This window comes from Triturus cristatus, chromosome 6, assembly GCF_964204655.1.
Source record: "Triturus cristatus chromosome 6, aTriCri1.1, whole genome shotgun sequence".
Classification (NCBI taxonomy): Eukaryota; Metazoa; Chordata; class Amphibia; order Caudata; family Salamandridae; genus Triturus; species Triturus cristatus.
Genome location: NC_140589.1, coordinates 1,733,638,724 through 1,733,660,899, shown reverse-complemented (window position 1 = coordinate 1,733,660,899; position 22,176 = coordinate 1,733,638,724). Strand labels below are relative to the sequence as shown.

The 22,176-nt window shown below is 47.1% G+C and overlaps 1 protein-coding gene across 1 annotated transcript in view; it reads left to right on the top strand.

Moving 5' to 3' along the window:
- The window catches only part of HHIPL2 (HHIP like 2), a 311,277-nt gene that overhangs the window by 132,216 nt on the left and 156,885 nt on the right, over positions 1 to 22,176 (top strand). The gene's annotated exons all lie outside the window — the stretch shown is intronic.

Genomic DNA, 22,176 nt, shown 5'->3' with positions numbered 1-22,176 from the left:
CAACTTGTCTTCCACTCCTGGTCACCTTACCAATATTCCCTCGAGCCCCTTGGCTCTGCGTTTCCTCGATTTCAGTTCCTCCACTCATCGCTCCTTCGCTGTTCATATTGCCTCTCGGCCTGTCCATCTCTACCACTGGGGCCTCACCCCTTAACACACCTTCTTGCTCCTCTCCTGCGCCTGCTTCTTCCCTTTGTTCACTTCCGCCTTCCTTGTTCTCTTCATCCCCGTCTTCCATGTCCTCACCTTCCGGATCCCACTGTTGCCATCTCAATATCTTGTTGCACCGGGCCATACGGTCCTGCGACCACACGTTCCCATCACTGAGCAGGGCAGCTCGATCATAAACTTCCTTAACCTGCATCGGCTTGCTGTACTTGCTGTCTCCCTTTCTTTGTAGGGTCGCCAGCTTTACTCTCACCCATTCTCCTCTCACTAAATGAGTGTCCTTCACATTCCTCCTCTTGTTGTAGTTGTTGGTGTAGGTGGCTTGTGCTCTCTCCAGATTCGCTCTTACTACCGCCGGGGACCATTCGCTGGTCACCACCTTCTCCTTCCAGATTCTGTTGTCGTGCGTGAAGGGTTCACGTCCTCTCAAAATTTGAAACGGGCTATACCCCGTGCTTGTGGGCGTTATTCTGTAGGCCCATACCATGTTCTCCAACGCTTTCTTCCAGTCTTTATTACAGGTGATGGCCGCTTGTATGGCCCCCATCACCACTCTGTTAAATCGTTCCACCAGACCGTTGCCTGCCGGATGGTATATGGCCGTGTGCTTTACAGAGATGCCATTCCTTCCCATGAATTGTTTCCATCTTTCCGACGTGAACTGTGGTCCATTGTCACTTAAGATGGACTTGGGAATTCCTTCTCGGGTGAATGTTTCCGATAGAAACTCCAGGATGTTCTCCGTGTCCATGGATTCGCTCACCTTTATTTCTGGCCATTTAGAATAACGGTCGATGAGGACACACACGTATTTCTGTATGCTCTGGTCATCCAACACCGGTCCTAGAATGTCTATTGACAACTCTTCCCACGGGTTTGAGGGAGTGTCGAATTTTCCAAGAGCTGGACGTAGTGGTCTCAGTGTTTTGTCGGCCCCTTGACATTGGGGGCACTCCCTGACATGCCTCTCTGCTCTTACGTCCATACCTGGCCACCAGTAGTTCTGTTTCGATCTGGCCTTGAGTTTCCCAATGCCAAGGTGGCCTTCGTGTAATAAGTCCAGCAGCTTGTTGATGAGATTCGTGGGGGGAATTACTCTGTCTCCCCTGTAGATGAATATGCCCTTGTCTCCTACTGTCAGTTCTTCTTTCACTTCATAAAATGGTTTGAGGCTGGTTTTCACCTTTTTCTTATCCGGCCACCCTTGTGTGATGTGCGCTTTTACTTCCATAAGGTCAGAGTCTTCTTCATAGGCTTCTGTCCACTCTTGTATGCTGATTATCTTCTCTTGGTCCTCTATGAGAGCTACCATCTCTCCTTTGTCCGCTGGGTCTTCTTCTCCCGGCTCCATGGCCGCCGCTCGACTCAAGTAGTCCGCCACTCGGTTCTTGTTTCCAGGAATGTACTCCACATCATATCTGAATTCCAACAGTTTTAAGGACATCTTCGATATCCGGGGTGTGGCACTGGCGTGCCCGCTCGATGTTAATACCTTCACTAACGGCTTGTGGTCCGTCTTGAGCAGGAATCGGGTACCCCATAGGAACTGCCGGAATCTCGTCATGGCCCACACTACCGCTAACATCTCCTTCTCGATGACGCTGTACTTGCCTTCTGTCTCCGTCAGTGCTCTGGAGGCGAAGCTGATTGTCTCCGTGTCCCCTCTTCCTCGGTCTTGCATGAGTACAGCGCCTAACCCCTTGTCGCTGGCGTCGGTGATGAGTATGGTGGCGCCTTGTGGGTCGTACCCCTTGAGTGGTATGGCTTCTAGGATTCCCTTTTTGATGACTTCAAATTCCGCTTGGGCTTCCGGTGTCCACTGGAACACTGTGCTCTCTCTTGTCAGCCTCCTCATGTTGTAGGTCTTGGATGCGAAATGTACCACGAATTTGCTATAGTACTCCGCCATCCCCAGGAACGATCTGACTTCCTCCTTGTTCTTGGGGGGCGGTGCTTCCGCGATGGCTTTCACGTTCCCCGCCTTGGGTGTGATCCCCTGTCGCCCAATTTCATGGCCTAAATAGGTTACCGATTGCAGTCCCAACCGACATTTCGACCATTCTGCCGTGAGACCTTTGGCTTCTAGTGTTCGTAGTACTTTTTCTAGTTTCCGGTCATGATCTCTCCTATCTCTCCCCATCACTAGGATATCGTCCTGGAAGTACTGTACATCTTCGCAGTCTCTGAACAATTGGTGCATCATCTTCTGAAAGACAGCTGCCGCCGAGGCTAGCCCGAACGGCATGCGACAAAATCTGTAGCACCCGAACGGGGTGATGAACGATGTCAGGCTTTTGCTGTCCGGGTGTAGAGCTACCTGGTGGTAAGCTGATGTAAGGTCAATGGTGGAGTACCACTGAACTCCTCTGGTTTTTGCCAACATCTCCTCTATCTTGGGAAGGGGAAATTTCTCCACCACAATGTTTTTATTGAGTTCTCTCAGGTCCACACAGAGCCTGACCTTCCCATTGGGTTTCCTCACGACCACCAAGGGCGCCAGCCATTCGGCACATGTAATGGGTTCTATGATGCCCTTCTTCTCCAGATCTTGGAGTTCTGTCTGGACGGCTTCCCTTACTGCAATGGGCACATTCCTCACCTTATGTGCCACTGGCGTGGCTCCGTCCTTGAGCACTATTTTATGTTGAAATTTCTCCATTTTCCCTACAGTGCCCCCAAACACTTTTGGGTAGTTCTTCTTCCATCTGTCCATGTCCGGCCATTCCTCCTGTTTTGTGAGCAGAATTTGTTCCTTTCCTCCTGGGTCGAGATTTATGCCTAGGTCGCCCTGGTCTAACCATCCTAGGACGGAGGGTCCTTTCTCGGCCACATACAGTTTGCACCACGCTGATCGGCCTCTGAACTCGAACAGTAGACGTCGGAAACCCAGCATGGGAATTCGATCCCCATTATAGGTAACTGGTCGTATGTCTAGTTTCTCCAGTTCAGGGCCCAACTTGGATTGGAACTGTTCTTCCCACACTGCTCTCTGTATAATGGTAAATGGGGATCCGGTGTCTGCCACTACTGAAATGGTGATGCCGCCCATGGACATCTCTAGGACAGGTTTGGTTGATCTCTTGGCGTCCACGCTCAATACCTGATCGTATATACATAAGACGGTGACCACTTCTTCCTCTGCGGCTTCCTCCAGGTCTTCTGCGCTTTGGTCAACATATTTCACCATTCCTTTCTGTTGTTTCTTCCGACACACCTTCTCGTAGTGACCCATGATACCGCAGTGCAGGCATTTGGCTCGGAACGCCGGGCAACGTCTGTCGTGGGCTTCGTGGGACCAACTTCCACACCTGTAGCACGTTTTCTTGTTCTCACTGTCCGCTTGTTTCCCTTGCCATCTGCTAGTCCCTTTGGCCATGGGTTGTCTGTTTTTCTGGTCCTTGCGGTGATCTCCCTCCTGTATCCTGTTCACCATGGTTGGGGTGACCGCCTCTTTTTTGGTAGCGTCGGCGCACCTCTTCGAGAGTTCTGCCCTCTTCACTATGACCATTACTTCCTTGAGTGTGGTGTCCCCACTCGCCCACAGCTTGTCTTGCACGTTTGCACTGGTGGTGTGCATGATCACCTGGTCTTTTATGAATTCATCTTCCCACAGTGCGTACTTACACGGGGCTGCTAGCTTTCTCAACGCTGCTACATACTCTTCGATGGATTCCCCCACCCTTTGTTTCCTTTGCTGGAAGTTATATCTATCCACTGAAACACAGATGGTGGGGCGGTATCGCTCATCTAGGGCCTCCACTGCATGCGCATACACATCGTCGTCTGTGTCTTCTCTCTTCGTTGGTACCAGACTCTTGTATATTCTCAATCCTTCTGGGCCCAGATTTAGTAGCAGGATGCGTTTTTTTCTCTGAGGAGTGAACTGCTCTTCATTTTCGTCCTCCAGAACCCCTATGAAATTGTCTATATATTCCTTCCAGTCCTCCCATTTCATCAGTGGGTCTCCGGGTTTCGTTAGGAATTGCACGGGTGCAATCGCATACCCTGCCGGGGTACTCATCTTCACTTCCTTGGCGCTCGTTCCGTCGGTGGCTTTGCTCGGGGGGCTGCCTGGGTGTTGTTGTTGTTCCCTGTGTGCTTGACTCTCTGGGGGCTCTTGTTACTAGACCCCACTTCCTCCTCCTTGGTAGCCAGCGCAGCGCTCCCTGTACGTGGATATGTGTGAAGGTGGCGCGTGTGCTCTTGGCCGTTTGTGGATAGCGTCGTCTCTGTGGCCTATATGCGGTTCCTGTGCTGTACTGTGGCACTGCCACGCTCCTCGGTTGCTCCTTACCTCGGATCGTCCGACGTGGTAGACTAGGACGTTTTCCGTGACTCCACCGCTCCAGGCAGGCCTGTCTGGTGTTCCGTTTTGGGCCTGGTGCCCTGTTTGCGTGTCTTCCTTCGCCTCGTGGGGGCCACGTGGAGTGTTGCCCTCTCCTGTGCTCCCGCGTCGGTCAGGTTTCTATCCCGCGCTCGTCGCCACTGTAAAGTTACTCAACAATCACACGAGGCACGTGTTGGGCTATCGCTATATTTATTTAGCATTCAAATGAACATGTACCGAGGAGCGTCGGCCGGCACTACCGCTCTGGCTGCCCGGCGCGCTGATCTGCGCGCGCACCCCGGCGCCAGCATGGCCGCCGGCGTCACGTCAACGTGACGTGATACAACTAGACCGCTACAGAGTATTTAAAGGGTTTGGCCAGAGGAACTGCAATTCATTTTTACTGAGCGAAAGAATAATTTAGGGGAATCTTGTTTCTAGCTTTCAAAGAAAGAAAGTCAGACTCTTAACGAAACTTGACCTCAAATTGCTTGATTGAGACCTATCTTATACAGGCAACTCGAACTTTCCATGCCTCTTGATTTTATCATAACTCCTTGGGTCCATGGGATTGTTTTCAGCTTGTTGTAGGCAGGCCTGTTTGGTGTGAAGCATCACAGATTGCATGAGGATTTGAAGCCAGGGACTGACTGGGTTACACATTAAACAGAGCACTCCAAATTTAACTTTCAGTGCTTAATGTGAGCCAGTGGTTTCCGGTTCTCAGCATCTGCACTTATCACATCCTGCCACATGGTGGCGCGGTTTGTCTCATTTGGTGATGAACAATATTTGATTAGTAATTCAATATACACTAAACATGACTAATATCTGCCGCCCAAGCTATTCTTATAGTTCTGGGTGGACTGGACTAGTCTGAATTGTCACACGTGTAGGAGTGTGTGGGTACTGTCATTGGCAGCGCTGGCACGGGCAGTGAGTGCTACAGGCTCCAGTGGCCTCCTGACATGGGCCCTGCTACTTATTTATTTTAGCAAATTAAGCACTGATGTCACTACATATCTGTATGAAAGATATGGTAAACTCCTGATAATAGGTCAGAACTTATCTAAACTATACTAATCTCCACAAGTAGATCATAGCCACCAAAATAACATCGACTACCACAACTTGTGTTGGTTTGCATAGCATTCTATGTGACCGAGAAGTGGCTAGATGATCTGATATAAAATTTAAATAAATAGACAAAATAAATATATGATATAAATATAAATAAAGATAAATGGCAGGGAGGAAAGGTAGATAATTTACAATATTATTAGATCTCCAGTCAGTTAGCCACCAAAAGCCTATGCTGTATGCTTGGAGTGTAATCAGAAGTGATTTTCTGTACTTCTGGTGCTGTTATCTCCAAGAAAGTAGAAGCTTCTCTGTGGCTGAAGTATAAAAACTGACATTACTCAAAGATGATTGGACCATATTCCAGCAGACTGTAGCAAGGCACAGGTTTTTGTCCAAATTCTGCAACATGATCCTCAATGTCTGCTTGTCACTGAATCAAGGGATGGCCCTTTTCGCAGTGGAAGCGAGTTTACCAGATCCTTGGTGTTGCTGTGTCAGATGATGGTGTTTTCACAGATTCTAATTGCTCTGGCACTGAAGTCCAGTTGATAATGATGAAGGAGATGATAAACAAGTTTAATGGTGGCCCTGAGCCTTGGCACCCAGAGAATGTTGTATTTCGTTTCATTTATATGAGTTTAGTATGCAGAAGGGACATGTGGACAATTTATTTGGCTCTGCCACCATTCCATGTGAGTGATCCACCCATTAAAAGTTTTTCAGCACTTGCACATGAGTGAGTTTATGCAAAAAGAATGATGTTTGGTAGCCTTTTTAAATTTTTCTTTGGATAAAAATGATAAGAAAATGAGAACATAAATATAATGTCAATATATTGTCCTCCCTAAAGTAATAGTGATACATTTACAGTTCCCTCGCTTTTCAGTGATGGAGGAGAGGTAGATGGGGGGATGCCCATCCATTTCAGATGTGTTTAGTCCGCAGTGTAAAATATATGGCTAATCTTGGAATCTCCTTCTATATCCTGGGGTGTGCCTGCAGTAACAGTTACACATGAAGTGAGGTGGTGAGGTTAGGGTCACTGATACATGGAATAATCTTGTAACGAACCCATAGGTGAATTGCTAATTTTTGTGGGACCAGAGAGACCTCAGAGTATTGTGCCTAGTAATAGTGCACCACTTGTAATCCCTTTTCAAATGAAAACAGGAGTTTTCAGGTCAAATAGGAAATCCAGGCTACTTTTAACAAGGGCCATAGTGTCATAGGATAGTTGAAAAGAAGCAGAACAAGGGAATTTTCAATGTTTATTGGCATGAACATTAAAGTCTATGAAGCCTATTCACAAAAGCTATTTTGGGGTATGCAAAGTAATACCATTTTCGTGCTCCAAAATACAATCCACAGACTTTGGCTGAAGAGCTTTGCCTTTTTTTATCTTTTCTGTACGAGGATATCCACCAAGGTGGTGGAGCTCTCCACATATCTAGGTATAGGATTTAGTAATAAATATGGAAAGAACAAGGGGGAGTTGCAGGCAAATAGGGAATAATTATTATTATTATTTTTTTTAATTGATTTTGTTGCATTACATGATACAAACAACTTAACAAAACCCGTTATATCACGTGCGGGCATAACAGCATGACAGTGCATTAGAATTGTTACAATCTAACACTTAACAAAGCAGCCATCTGGGGGGTGTACCTTATACATGTATTACACCTGGAGCGAATCATGCCCCCACATACTATCTCCCAACTCATTCTGCTGTCTGAAGACCCATCCAAGGTCGAGCAATGTCTGAGTAGCTCTGTTTACCGGGCCGCGCTGCAGCCCCCCGTGTACCGTAGTCCCCTACACATGCGACTCCTGAGACAAAGTCATGTTAGCGTTGCCATTTGGGTCTACCTCTGTACTTGCAGTTTTACTTAGGAGATTTGTTTGATATGGACCCCAACAACTTTTGGGCTGGCTCGTAGGAGGGAGCAGCTCGTTATATACGTCGGCATGCGTAGTACAATACTACATGTCAGCATGCCATTCTTGTAAAGTTGGTACTGGGCCATCTGCCCAGCGGATTGCCACACGACGCTTTGCTAAAAGTAGACCAATAGCTAGTAGAGGGTGCAGTGTTTTTTCCACGGATAAATCCCATCCTAACAACGCCATCTTGGGATCCAGCTCTAAGTCTGCACTGATAATAGTCCCTAGCTCCTGGAACACAGTGCTCCAGAATAATTGAATCCCAGGACACTGCCAAGCCAGGTGCCAGAAGCCTGCTTCCTACACCCCACATCTTGGAAAACAGGAGTTCTCTGATAACCCATATCGAAACTGCCGCTCTGGGGTACATTAAGATCCATGTAAAAATTTAAAGTGAAGAAGCCTATGTCTACTATTCAGGGAGACAGAGCAGGTATGGGAGCAGCAGTATTGCCATTCTTTATCGCTTAATGGATCACCCAGGTCCCATTGCCCAACTAATCTGACTTTCAGGACATAAGCTCAACGAGTTTCCTGCATGCTGGCATAGAATCTAGAAATCAGTTTGAAGGGATCGCTAACTTTAATAAGAGTGGTGAGGGCCCCCATGGTCTGCGGTTCCAACATGTCATCACCCAGGACAGCATGCCAGGGATGCCTAGCCCTAAAGAAGTGAAACAACGCTGTACCTGCCAGCTGTATGTCCTGGCGTTTTAGAGCCTCCCAGTTGACCAATGCTCCATCCTTAAAGAAATCTCCCTTTTTTTGGATACCCACAGTCTGTAGCGCACACAATGGGAACCATAAGCACCAATGCAGCGGCATCTCTGGAGAGTATAGGAACGCCCCTGCCTGAATGTGCAACAGTGTCTGCCACGCCAGCGCAGGGATGGCCAGTGAATCAGAAATGTGTAGGCATCTGGAAGCTGGTTTGGAAAGTGTCTGGGGTAATGTGAGTGGTTCTGCAGCACCCCTCCCCAAGTACAAGAAAGGTGTGTCATGCGGGCCATGGATCCAATAATGAGCAACTGTGCTGTTTGCTGCTCTTTAGTATTCCTCTAAATCCGGAGCACGCAGCCCCCAGCTCATAGGGCAAAGTGAGAGAATCCTACCGTATCCGGGGTTGCTTCCCGGCCTAAGCCAGCCTAATTAACTGTGTGCGCAATTGTTTAAACAAGGTACGCGGTAATGGAATTGGAATGTTTTGGAATAAGAAGAGAAATCGCGGGAAAGCCACCATCTTTATTATGGCAACCCTTCCCATTAACAATAGCGGGAGACTGATTCATTTCTCCACATCCTTCACCAACTTTTGTATAGCCCTCCCGTAATTTTCCCGGCTGGCTTCCGCTGGGTCAGTATCAATCTTTATGCCTAAATATCGCACTGCCTCAGTAGTCCATCGCAATGGGAACTCCACGATCGGTGCTGTAGTGGCTGGGGTAAGAGGACATATAATGGTCTTGTCCCAGTTGATTCGCAACCCTGAATACCCACCAAACTGGACTACCTTGCATAGTATGGGGGACAGATTGTCTTCTGGGTTACGAATATATAGCAGAGTATCGTCTGCATATGCCGCAATGTTCAGCGTGTACCCAGTCCTTTATGCGCATGACATTCACGGATGGCACAGGCCAATGGCTCAGCCACTATTGCATTCAGCAGGGGGGAGAGCGGGCAACCCTGCCTCGTGCCTTGAGCGATGTTAAATGAGTTTGAAACAGTATCACCGATCCTAACCCTGGCAGTGGGTGATGTGTATAGCACCGATACTAGGCGCAGAAAAACCTCCCTGACACCTATTTTACGTAATACTGCAAGCATAAGCCCCCACTCCACAGAGTCAACGGCTTTCTTGGTGTCGAGAAATACTGCAGTGGCCTTGACATCCGGGTTCAATCTCTGCACCACCCCAAATAATGTCCTTAAATTATGTGACAGATTGCGACCAGGGACGAAGCCAGCCAGCTCAGGGCGAATAATGCCAGGCAATAATGGAGCTTGCCTATTGGGCAAAATTTCCACGTAGATTTTGGCATCTACATTTAACAGAGATAGGGGCCTATATGAGGCGCAATGGTTAGGTTGCTTGCCAGCCTTCAGTAGTGACAATAACAGCTTCACGCAGGAAGGGGGGCATAATTCCTGATTCTGCCATCTCTTCATAAAGCATTTTGTGGTAAGGGATCAATAAATCTTGAACACCGTGATCCCGTCCACCCCTGGAGCCTTCTCTGCTGCCATGCTACGTTGTGCGTCTTTAATCTCATCTGTTTTCAGGGGTGCCATCATGTGCACTATGCTCACTAGCCACAGCATTTTAATATATGACAAATACTCCTCAAGGGCAACACTATCGGTTGGGATTTGTGATGTATATAAAGACTGATAGTAAGAGCGAAAGTGGTCCGCTATTTCCTTAGTGGTGTGAAGAGGAAGTCCATTGTTGTCCATCATGCCTACCATCTTATCTAGTTCTCTCTTAGGCCGTAATATCCTAGCTAACGTGGCACAAGGTCTTTCCTGCTCCCTATAACGGCATGCTGTGATGTACTTCCCCATATGCTTTAGTTCATCGTTTGTAGTGTTCATAAACTCTACTAGTTTCTCCTTAAGATCTGCAGTGGCCTGGATACCGCCTGTCCCAGAGAGCTCCTTTATTGTGTGGCCGATTTCCATTTCCAGTGAAGCTAACCTACCGCAAATGGAGCGCAATACTCCTTCATCCGTGGAAATAGCTACTGCCCTAATATACACCTTAAAGGTTTCCCAGCCAGTAGCGAATGTTGGGACAGAGCCTAAATTGTTTGCAAAGAAATCTTCTATTGCAGTCATTAACCCAGCTTTAAAAACAGTGTCTAATAAAGAATAGGGAGGAAATCGCCAGGAGAACGCCGGGACCCTAGGTGAACTGTATTGTATTGTGAGCTGAACTGGGAAGTCATCAGAATATGTCCTGAGGAGGTGAGTGCAGGCTGTGACTCTGGTGTTTAATCCCCCTAAAATTAGCCAATAATCGATGCGAGTGTGAATGTCGTGGACTGAGGAATAGTGCGTATAACCTCTCTCTAAGGGTGCTCTATGCCTCCATATATCAACGTGCATGATGTCCATTATAGCTACAGCTGCTGCAGCTGGACGCCTGGGTGGGCCTTGGGATCTGCCGATGTCTGGATTGAGAATGCAATTAAAATCCCCAACCCACACTTGTGGCATACCCTTCCATTGGACCAACTTTTGGGCTAAGAAGCGATAAAAATGAGGATCATCATGGTTCGGTCCATATACACCGACCACAAGGAATTTAAGGACCCCCTTAGTGCATAGGGCTACCGCAAACCTGCCCTGAGGGTCTTTTAATAGTCCAGTCATTACCACTCCTGCTCTTTTATCCACCCATATCAGGACCCCCTGGCATGCGAGGTATATTCTGCAGAGTAACACTGTCCTTGTAATTTACAATGGACCTCCTCGCTACGTGTCATCGCCAAGTGTGCCTCCTGTATAATAGCAATAGCCACAGAGTGTCCCTTTAAGTAGGCTGCCACTCTCCTAACTTTCCTGCTGTCATTTAAGCCACGAACGTTCCAGGTCATGAGATGTAAGGATTGTGCCATCCCGCCCTCAGATTTCATTGCGTGAGCCTGTCAACCATGAAAGATGGACCCATGTACATACATCCTGCCTATTGCTGAAATGCCGCATCTCGTCTCTTAAACAGCGTACAGCCCTATCTACAGAAATAAACATCCCACCCACGCCACGTGAACCCACAAATTCCGTGGCTGCTTCGCATCCCTCCCACTTCCCCATTACCCCTTTAGCATAACAAAACGCCCAGCAAAACAAACAATATAGTGTGATACACTTAGGGGCAGATGTTGCCATCTTTTCTCGAGTCAACAAGGTTGTTACACTTCTGGGACCAGGCTCTATCCCGGTCCCAGCAGTTTAACAACCTTGTGATTATAGATCATGGGGCTGCCCCAGGGACCGGGCGAGGTTCCAGGGAGTGATGCGCCCGCTTCACGACGAATAATTCTGAGAAAGTGTCCCGACCTAGAAGTGTCATGAGCAGCTGCTCCATGTGTTGTTCCATATTTCCAATGTAGGCGGACTCCGCTACCCCCAAAATATGAATATTGTTCCGTCTTGATCTCGCTTCGAGATCCTCCGCCTTGGCTTGTAGCGTTCGCAGGATCTTGTCCCTTTCTTTGCCCGTCTTAGCATCCGCCTGTACGACATCCTCCATGTCAGATATTCGCTGCTCCGCTGAGTTGAGCCTGTCCCCATGTTTATCAAGACGCTCTGACATCTTATCCATACAGAACAACTGTGCGTCAATTTTACTATCAATTTTAGAGAGACTTTGCTGGATAGTACGTGCCTGTTGTTGCGTCTTGATCATCAGATGCAGCATCCTGCTCAGCAGCTGTGAGTTCAAATGGCAGTTTTGACTGGAGCTTGTCTGATTTACCCATGATGTAGCGGGGTAGTTCACAGAAGAGGCGCACTCTCTGAGATGTTGCGCTGGCACCACACAGTATCTTGGCAGGGGAGACGCAGTCAACCTGCCAGTATTATTTTGTGCTCTTGAGCAGCCCACTCGATCAACCTTTCAGTTCACAGCTTTAGCTACTCATGCGTGGGAGTTTAGGTCACAATTCTCACCACACCAGGCCGTGCAAGCACCAAAACTGCCCTATATTGAGCGAGCACCTGCTCAACAGTATGCAGCATTGTTATGGAGGCCCAGCTCTTCTCAGGGCCCCACCATCAGCACATGCACACCGTACCTTCACGCTGGGTTGCAAGAATGAGGTGCAAGCAGGGTAGCAGGAGGCAACGTGTCTCAGCAGCTTTGGCAAGAAGGCACTCAAGGAGATAGTCCAGGGAGGGGCCGCTCAAGGCACCATAATCGCGGGCCCAGAGTGCGCCGCTCACAACGCCAGACCGCCGAGTCCTGTTCTCCTACTATGGCAGGTCGCCGCGTTGATGCGATCGCACCAGACGTGTGATCACCGCACTTCAATTGCAGGGGACGCTCACGGGCTGGCAACCACCCACAGCGCCGATGAATCTCTATCACCGGTGCCACGTCACCGACTCTGTCCGCCCCAGCAGGCACCGGACTGCGGCCCCTTCCGCTGTCCACGGCTCAGCAAGCCTCTGCATGGTCCAGTGCAATGCGGCACCCACGAACTTCGAGCCGCAGCGTGTGGGAGTTCGTCAGCGTTCCTCTCACCCAAGCTCAGGGTGAAAGCATTTGCTGCGCAGAGGCCTCTCTCTCCCATGCGCCGCCGCAGCCGTTGCCACTGGAGACTCTCACCATACAGCTTCAATTTCTGGACCACAAAATGCACATTTAAATTTAGTACAGTAACATTACTGAGAATACAGGCTAAAAGTTACTCTATTCTAACCCTGAAACAAGTCCAGAACCACACATGGCCAATCACTCAACTGCAACACACTTCCATAGAAAGCAATGGATGCAGGCAATAACACTAAAACACAAGCAAATATAAAATATTATTTTAATTAAATAGCATATTGAATAAAAGTTTGTTACTTATTTTTATCTTTATTATTTTTTTAATTAAAATAGTACATGTTCGTTTTTTAATACTCTTTACATTTTACTACAATATATATTGTAAGTGGTAGCTGATTTTGCAAATCACAGATATAATACATGACTTGCATCCGATATTGCAAAGCATTGAACAAAATGATACTGTAAGGGACGGGTAGGGAAAATTAACATTTAATTTAATTTAAATTTTTTTTTTTAAATGTATTATAAGTGAGAACATTGAACTAAGTTTAAATATATGTTAAGTATTAGTTCAGATGTGTTGTGCATTGTCATTGTAGTAGCCCTACATGAACAGGAGTTAGGGAAATGTGTTTTAATATTTTTTAATTAAAAGACAAATAATCTTTATTTTTAGTTTAAAATTCATTTTCTTAACATTCCCTTTTATTTTCTGTAAGAAGATTTATGCCCCAGTGGCGGAGACCTACACAAACAGGCAGAAAATTATCAATAATAATTTTTCAGCTGTAAATTCATTTGCGGGGCGCAGAGTTGTCAGTTTACTTTTAGGTGTAAAACTATGCATGGAAATAATAAATGTTTCCATGAGGACATTTACACCTTGCTGTAGGTGTAAATCTATATGTGAAGAGATCTGTGCATGCAAAGTTAATTTTTTTAATAGGGCCCATTGCTTCTCAAAAGAAAGTTTAAATCTGGGATGTCTGGCTTTAGAGTTTCCTGCTAAAAGGATCATTTAGAACCCCTATGGTGCTCCAGAGAGAGGAAAATAGCCCTCACTCAGGTTATGAGGCGTTTTCTCTGCTTTTAGGCATGGTGATGACTTAACCTTTCATCCTTTGTTAGAATTTATATATACTCTGATGGTCGTCAATTGTGGTTCTCCTCCATGCTATATACATGCTCACTGTTATTACTACTAATTATACATACGTTTCTATTCTGCTATACATGTAAAAGCTTCAGAAATTGCATTTCATACATCCCCTAACTCTAATTTATTTTCCCTCTTGCGCAATTAATTTGTACTTTTTTGTTATACTTAGTGAGATGTTCAAATGTCCTTCCTAAGAAGAACCCACGTTTAATGATGGCATTTTAGATGCTATGCGCCTGTTTTTCCGTTCTGTGTCCAAGGGGAAATGCGCTGATACATAAGGGCCTTTGTACATTGCCAGGGGGAGAGAAGCCACGGCCTTTCGCAGCGTGATTGATCATATGTTTCCCCCAATTAGAGTTGAAAAACTACCAGCGGAACACCTAATCTTTATTGGTAGTTTGACATTTCCTTCTGCTCCTTTGCGTGACTTGATTGAAGATATTATTTTCAATCTTTGAAGAATTCACAGACTCGAGGAAGTTAAACGATGGGGCCAGAATGGGGAATTTCCATTTATTTTATTGGAGGACAGCTGCAGTCTGCATCTACGCTTCAAAATAAAGTGTCTCTTTGAGGCGGCGCGTGAAGAAAGTACCATGCGAAATGTTGAGACCCTCGTAAAACTGAAACATCAGACACAAAAGCCAGAGCTCAAGTTAGGGGTTGTTTTGCTCCTGTTCAAAAGTGTTATTTTCAGTAGCACAGCTTGGTAAGTCCCAAGGATTTTATGTGCCCTCATATTCTGCCAATTCACACCCCATGATGGCAAACAAATTGAAATCATAAGTTACAGGTTGAGCAAGAGAAACAGACAAAGGTAAAATAGAGAAAAAGCTCACCTTTCCAGGGGCCCTTGGAAGGTGGGCGCTCTGGGCAATTTCCCACTTTGCACATTTGTTAAAACATCTCTGGTTTAAGTTAAAATAGGTGTGCAACTCATAAACCGCAGGCCTAGGGGTAATTTACACCAGAGCATAAGATAGAGGCGCAAATATATTTTTGCCCCCGCTTTGCACTAGAGCCAGTGATGAGCTAAGCACCCATTGAATCTGTCCACGTTTTGCCCATGCAGTTACCAATGCCCTGCGCAAAATGTCAAATGCCAACAAGCATTGCCAAAACTAATCGATCTCACTTCATTTAAAGAAGCAATGATATTGAGATTCAATCATACCTTAAAAGCTGCAACCTGTGCCATCTTTCACACAACAGCCAATTTCTGTGCACCGCCCATTTCTGGTTTTCATACAGCAGTATGAGAAGTCAAGTCACTGATCCTCAAAATTCCTTTTGCAGGTCAGCAACTGATCTGTATGTATCTGTATGTATTTTCATCTCTACAATGCAGCCGCTCCTAAGCCTCACCCTTTTCCAGCCGTGCTCACCACAGATTACATTGGAACATCGTAAGCACTTTGTACATATGCACACACAGACATGTACAAACACATAACTAAAGTAAAGGTATGGTTCGCTTTGGTAATAAGAGACTAAAGGACGTGCTTCAGAAATTCACTAACACTTATTCTTAAAGTGTAATCATGGTTACAAAACAAAACCGACCACTGAAATTAGCCAGTGATTGTTAAATAAACTAATCATGTCCTTGTCATGTACACCTTAGGACCTTACATATGGAACCATTTATGCCATGTTAAATGACATTAGTCATGCACAGCAGGTGTTGGTCACGTGGCATGACCTTTAACCAGACCCTGTGCTCAGCCCCACAGTGTAAACCACCATAGGTGGCCAACTCCCTGTGTGCACTTGGCCTTTGGCAGTGTTCAGCAGGCGTTGGCTGCAGGACCTGGTCTGTGGCCAGACACTTCACCCATTCACCAAGGGTGGTGAACCCCCACCGAGCATCCAGGTTGGCAGCAGGGCCTGGCCTACGGCCAGGCAATGTTTCTAACTCACCCTGTGTGGCTAACCCCCACGTGCAGCTGTAGGCCAAGGGCATCTATAGTATGCTGAATTGTTTTTCCTCATCGTTTCAGTATTCATGAATCCTGTGCTGGATTCCAAAAATCGTAAAAACCTGGAGGTTCCCAGATTTGGAAATATTGTAGTGGATTCATAAATCCTGTGGGAAAAATCATTTTAAACTAGTTATTTTTATTACCAAGGGGGTTCCTTTGATGCCTCACACATAGGCCAGAGGGATGGGTCAGGATAGGTTCACCCAATCGCATTATGCCATGTTGTGTTATTTTCTCAACAGGGTGCTCAGTGTACCATATTAGGCAATGTTGAGTACAACAGAATTTGTTTTGTGACGGCCAGCAAATTTGAATGCAGTGGATTCACAAATCAGCAGCCCGATTGGTGAATATTCAATGCACAACAGGAGCTAAAACTCCCTTGATCAGTAGTGTGCCTTTATTTATTACATTTTTTACTGGATACCTGAGTCCTCTGTGGATTTGTTAATCTGTATGGGATCCCCAAATTAAATGTCCAGATATCTCTAGAATTCAGTTACTGGAGGGATTTACACTAAAACAAGCAAAGGCACTTCTTTGAATAGAGCTCTTCTTGTATATATATATATATATATATCTCCAAACACAAGGTTGCCATCACAGAAAGAGCCACACATGAGGAGTTAACGCCGTTTATTCCTGGACAATAGCAAAGGCGACCTGCCCCCACAACACGGAATAAAATGCCAGCTTGACGCGTTTCGGACATGTAAAGTTCTTGATCACAGGCTATATGGCATAGGAACAACAGCCATGATGCGGACTACCTGTTATTTAAATATCGTCCAAGTCCCGCCCCCATGGGCGTTAGCAAAGTTGCCTCCTGGTCCTTGTAGTCCGCAAAATATCAACCCCAGTGGGTACTGCTGCATAGTTAAAAATTCTTGCCCCAATGGGTGGGTTGCGTTGGTCACAAGTGACTGTACGGGTGATTGAGTGGATGTGTGTGTAAACCTAAGAATCAGTGAGTGGGGTATGTAGTTATTGGTTTTGGAGTGATTATGGTTTTGAGAAAGGCAGTCTGTAATTTAGAGTGGGTGTATCAAAGGTTATATTAGGGTGTGAGAAGATGCATCAATTTATCACATGGATGATGTCATCAGTGATGTCATTTGAGATGTCATCAGTGATGTCATCAGTGATGTCACTGACCATGTCATGAGTGATGTAATATGTGACGTCATCAGCAGTGCATTGCGGGGGCGCGAGTTATAGTTAGCTGAACTAACTATAACGGGGGAATTTCTCTGGTTTTGTACGAATGAAATGTCCAACTAACTATAACTTTCCCTAAAACCTATGGTTTTTTTCAGTGAATTTCTAACGTTTTTTTAAATGCTAATTTCTAACTATAACATGCCTGAAACCTATGGTTTTATCAGTGAATTTCAAAGGTTTGTTAAATGCTAATTTCTAACTATAACATGCCTGAAACCTATGGTTTTTTTAAGTGAATTTCAAAGGTTTTTGTGGTATCCTAGGTTATAGAATTAATTCATGGAGTGATTCTGTAACCTAGGAGATTAGGGCGGTTGAGGCAGACTGGACTGAGGACTGCGAGCCCAGCAGCTGCTTCGAGGTGTGGTCCTGTGGATGGGGTCTAATCGTACTTGAACATAAATAAACATCTTCACGTTTACCATTATATGTGGTATCTTCGTTATTACACTTTTTTAAATGCTAGTTTCTAACTATGCCTACAGAGGTAGGACATGTGAAGAAAGAAGAAAAAACGCACAGAAAGAAGCAAAAGAAATGCAGAAAGAGGCAACAGAAGTCCACAAAGACGAAGAAAATTGCAGGAAGAAGCAAGACGTGCAGAAAGAACCAACAGAGGAGCAGAAAGAGGCCTTGTTGCAAAATCATCCTGTGCCCACAACTTTTTGAGACGGGTAATGGTGGTATCTGACTCTTGACTAACCAGGCCTAGAGCCAGTGCTATGCTAAAAGACACTTAGAATACAGTGAAAACACCTACATACACTCGGGAACACTATGCCTTGGGGTACCCCTGTGATTAGCATGACCTCCTCTGTAAGGCCCTAGTACATAATAGGGCAGGGGGATTAAAATTACCTCTTAAAACGTGCCACGGGTGCGTTTGCACAGTGGTGAAGGGAGGGGGCGGCCTGAGCTGACGTGTGCAAACATGCCCTCTGGCCGTTTTAATGTGGGGGATAAAGTCCCCTTGAATCCTGAGGGTCCCTGGGGTCCAACTAGCCAACCAGGTACCTCCAGTAAGCGCCACAGAACTGCGTTGCAGAGAGGTGTAAAAAGGGGCATGGCCTGGACCACCTCTCTACAACGCAGCGCAGTGGCGCTTACTGGAAGCACCTGGTGGGCTAGTTGGCCCCCAGGGGCCCTCAGGATTGAAGGGAAATTAATTCCCCAACCTAAAATGCGCCACAGGGCGTGTTTGCCCACGTCACCTCAGGCCCCGCCCCCTCCCTTCACCACTGTGTAAACACGCCCCATGGCACATTTTAAGTTGGGGGATTAAGTCCCCTCGAATCCTGAGGGTCCCTGGGGTCCAAGTAGCCCACCAGGTACCTCCAGTAAGCGCCACAGAGCTGCGTTGCAGAAAGGTGTAAAAAGGGGCTTTGTCTGGACCACCTCTCTGCAACGCAGGTCTGTGGCGCTTACTGGAGGTACCTGGTGGGCTAGTTGGCCCCCAGGGTCCCTCAGGATTGAAGGGGAATTAATTCCCCAACTTAAGACGCGCCACAAGGCGTGTTTGCACACATGTCACCTCAGGCCCCGCCCCCTCCCTTCACCACTGTGCAAAGGCGCCCCGTGGCGCGTTTTAAGTTGGGAGATTAAGTCCCCTTGAATCTTGAGGGTCCCTTGGGTCCAACTAGCCCACTCGGTACCTCCAGTGGGTGCCACAGAGCTGCGTTGCAGAGAAGTGTAAAAAGGGGCGTGGCCTGGATCACCTCTCGGCAACGCAGGCCTGTGGTGCTTACTGGAGGTACCTGGTTGCCTAGTTGCCCCCAGGGGCCCTCAGGATTGAAGGGGAATTAATTCCCCAACTTAAAACGCGCCACAGGGTGTGTTTGCACACATGTCACCTCAGGTCCCGCCCCCTCTTTTCCCCACTGTGCAAGCGCACCCCGTGGCGCGTTTTAAGTTGGGGGATAAAGTCCCCTTGAATCCTGAGGGTCCCTGGGGTCCAACTAACCCACCAGGTACCTCCAGTAAGCGCCACAGAGCTGCGTTGCAGAGAGGTGTAAAAAGGGGCGTGGCCTGGCCCACCTCTCTGCAACGCAGCCTTGTGGCGCTTACTGGAGGTACTTGGTGGGCTAGTTGGCCCCCAGTGACCCCCAGTATTGAAGGGGAATTAATTCCCCAACTTAAAACTCGCCACAGGGCGCGTTTGCAGAGTGTTAGTGGGAGGGGGCGGGGCCTCGCGATGCCAGTCTTTTTTTATTTTTAAGAAGGGGAGCTGTGTGGCCCCCCCTTCCTTTTCTATTTTATGGGCCCTGGGGACCCCATCCCCAGGGCCTGACCCCTATTTTTTTTTTTAAATTGGAAGGTGGCCGAATGGCCCCCCCTTCCCGAGGCCATATTCGGCCCCGGGGACCCCATCCCCCGGGGCATGGCCAGTGTTTTTTAAAAATGTTATCGTGGAGGGGGGCTGCACGCATGGCCCCCTCCCTGGCCACTCCTGGCCCCGGGGACCCCATCCCTCGGGGCCTGGCCTCTTGTTGGGGACCATGGGGGGGAGTCCCAATTCCACCACGGTCCCGCCGGCTCCCCGCCTCCTGCAGGAGCCGGCACTGCTGACATGCAGCTCCCCGTGTGGAAAAGAAATCTGGTTTGGATTTTGTAAGAGAGAGCAGGTTTCCTGCTCTCTCTTCCAAAATCCAAACCAGTGTTTGCTATGCCCTGTCATAGCAAACAGCAGTGTCCCAGGGGTGGGCACCCCGGGACACTGCAGGAGCCGGCCCTGGGGGGTGGCGGTCCCCAGGGCCATCACAGGCTCCAGGAGGGAGGCCCTCCCAACCAATGCATAGCCCCGGGGCTCGGGGGTCCGTAACGGACCCCCAAATTTGCATATAAGTGCCCCGGGGAGGTGGCGGTCCCCAGGGCGTGTGGGGAGGCTCCGCACAGGTATTTTTTTTTTTTAAAAAGGAAGCCCTGGGGGGGTGGCGGTCCCTGGGGCTGCGGAGGGGCAGTGTACCCCCCACAAATAATTAATGAATGCCCCGGGGGTGGCGGTCCCCGGGGCTTGGGGGGGCCATTAAAAAGGGAAGCCCCGGGGGTGGCAGTCCCCGGGGCTGCGGGTGTCCCCCTGCAATTCTGTTTTAGCATGCCCCCGGGACTTGGCCTACCCGGGGGCTAAATATTAACCAAGCGCGGGAGGCCGAGCATCGTTTTTTTTTATTTCCACGCGCGCATCGTCCGCGCATCTCGCCGATTTAAAAAATAAAATAAAATGCTTTTTTGTGGGACCCCCTAAGCAGGCCTAGGAGGTCAGGGTGTTTCTATCCTGCCCCCTTTTCTTGTTTTGCGCATTTCACCGATGCACAAGATGGCTGCCAACACTTCCTGGTTTGAAGTGTTGACAGCCAATTAGAATGCAGCTTGTGATCGGCAGGGTGCGCGGATCCAACGTGCCTCTATATATCGATATTTTTATTTTTTGATTTTCTCAGGAACTACTGAACAGATTTACACCATTTAAAAAAAGGTCTCTTTCTGAACCAAGGGCTACCTTTTTGCCAAATGTGGTGTAATTCCATTCAGCAGTTCGGGCTGTAGTCGTGTCTAAAGTTTCCTATGGGAAATAGCATGGAGAAAACACGTTTCGGGACCCCCCTTTTTTCTTGGTCCCCCGCTTGCCGAATCACCCCAAAACTTTCAAGATAAGAGCTGACCAGAGCGCCCCACGAGTTTTGAAAAATTCGCAAAGATTCGTCATGTGGCGCCAAAGTTTTGGGAAAACAAAAAATGCTTTTCCTATGCAAACTAGGTCCGCCAGTAGATAATAAATATATGTATATATATGTATATATATATATATTCACTGAAAAAAACATAGGTTTCACACACGTTATAGTTAGGAATTAGCATTTAAAAAACCTTGCAAATTCACTGAAAAAACCATAGGTTTCACACATGTTATAGTTAGCTGGACATTTTACTGATAAAAAACCAATGAAATTCCCCCGTTATAGTTAGTGCAGGCAACTATAACTCACGCGACCGCAATCCTCTGCTGATGCTAATACTGTATTTAGACACTTATTTGCCCATGTCTTCTTCCATTAAATTTTAGCTATACATATATTTCAAATATTTTTTTTTCATAAAGACACATATGTCATCAGCAGAGGATTGCGGTCGCGTGAGTTATAGTTGCCTGCACTAACTATAACGGGGGAATTTCATTGGTTTTTGACCTGAGGACTACCTCTCTGCCAAATTTCAAGTAACTCTGTTCAGCCGTTCGGGCTGTAGCTGTGTCTAAAGGTCCTATGGAAAAATGCATGGGAAAAACGTGTTTTGGGACCCCCCTTTTTTCTCAGCCCCTGCTTGACGAATCCCCCCGAGACTTTCAGGGTAGGAGCGGAGCGTAGCGCCCCACCTATTTTGAAAATTTCGCGAGGATTCGTCGACCGGCGCCAAAGTTATTCCAAATAGAATGTTGCGGATTTCCTATGGAAACAGGGTCCTAACTATAACTATCTACTGGCGACCGCCAGTAGATAATATATATATATATATATATCTACTGCCGGTCGCCAGTAGGTAGTTATAGTTACAACCTAGTTTCCATAGGAAAAGCATTTTTTGATTTGCTAATAACTTTGGCGTCGTATTACGAATTTTTATGAAATTTTCCAAAAAGCTGCACTGTTTAGGTCAGCTCCGATCTTAAAAGTTTGGGGGTGATTCGTTGAGGGGGGGCTGAGAAAAAAAGGGGGTCCCAAAACGCGTTTTCTCCAGGTTAATTTCCATAGGAAATTTTGCGACGAGCTACAGCTCGGACTGCTCAACGGAATTACCCCAAATTTGGCAGAAAGGTAGAGCTTGGTGGTGTAAATCCGTTCAGTAGTTTTTGAAAAATTCAAAAATTAAGAGTGAAAAAATCAATTTCCCATAGGAAACTTTGTGCAAGGCTACAGCTGAAACTATTGAATGGAATTACCCCAAATTTGGCACAAAGGCAGTGCGTGGGCCAGAAAGCAACCTTTTTTTAAAATGGTGTAAATCCGTTCAG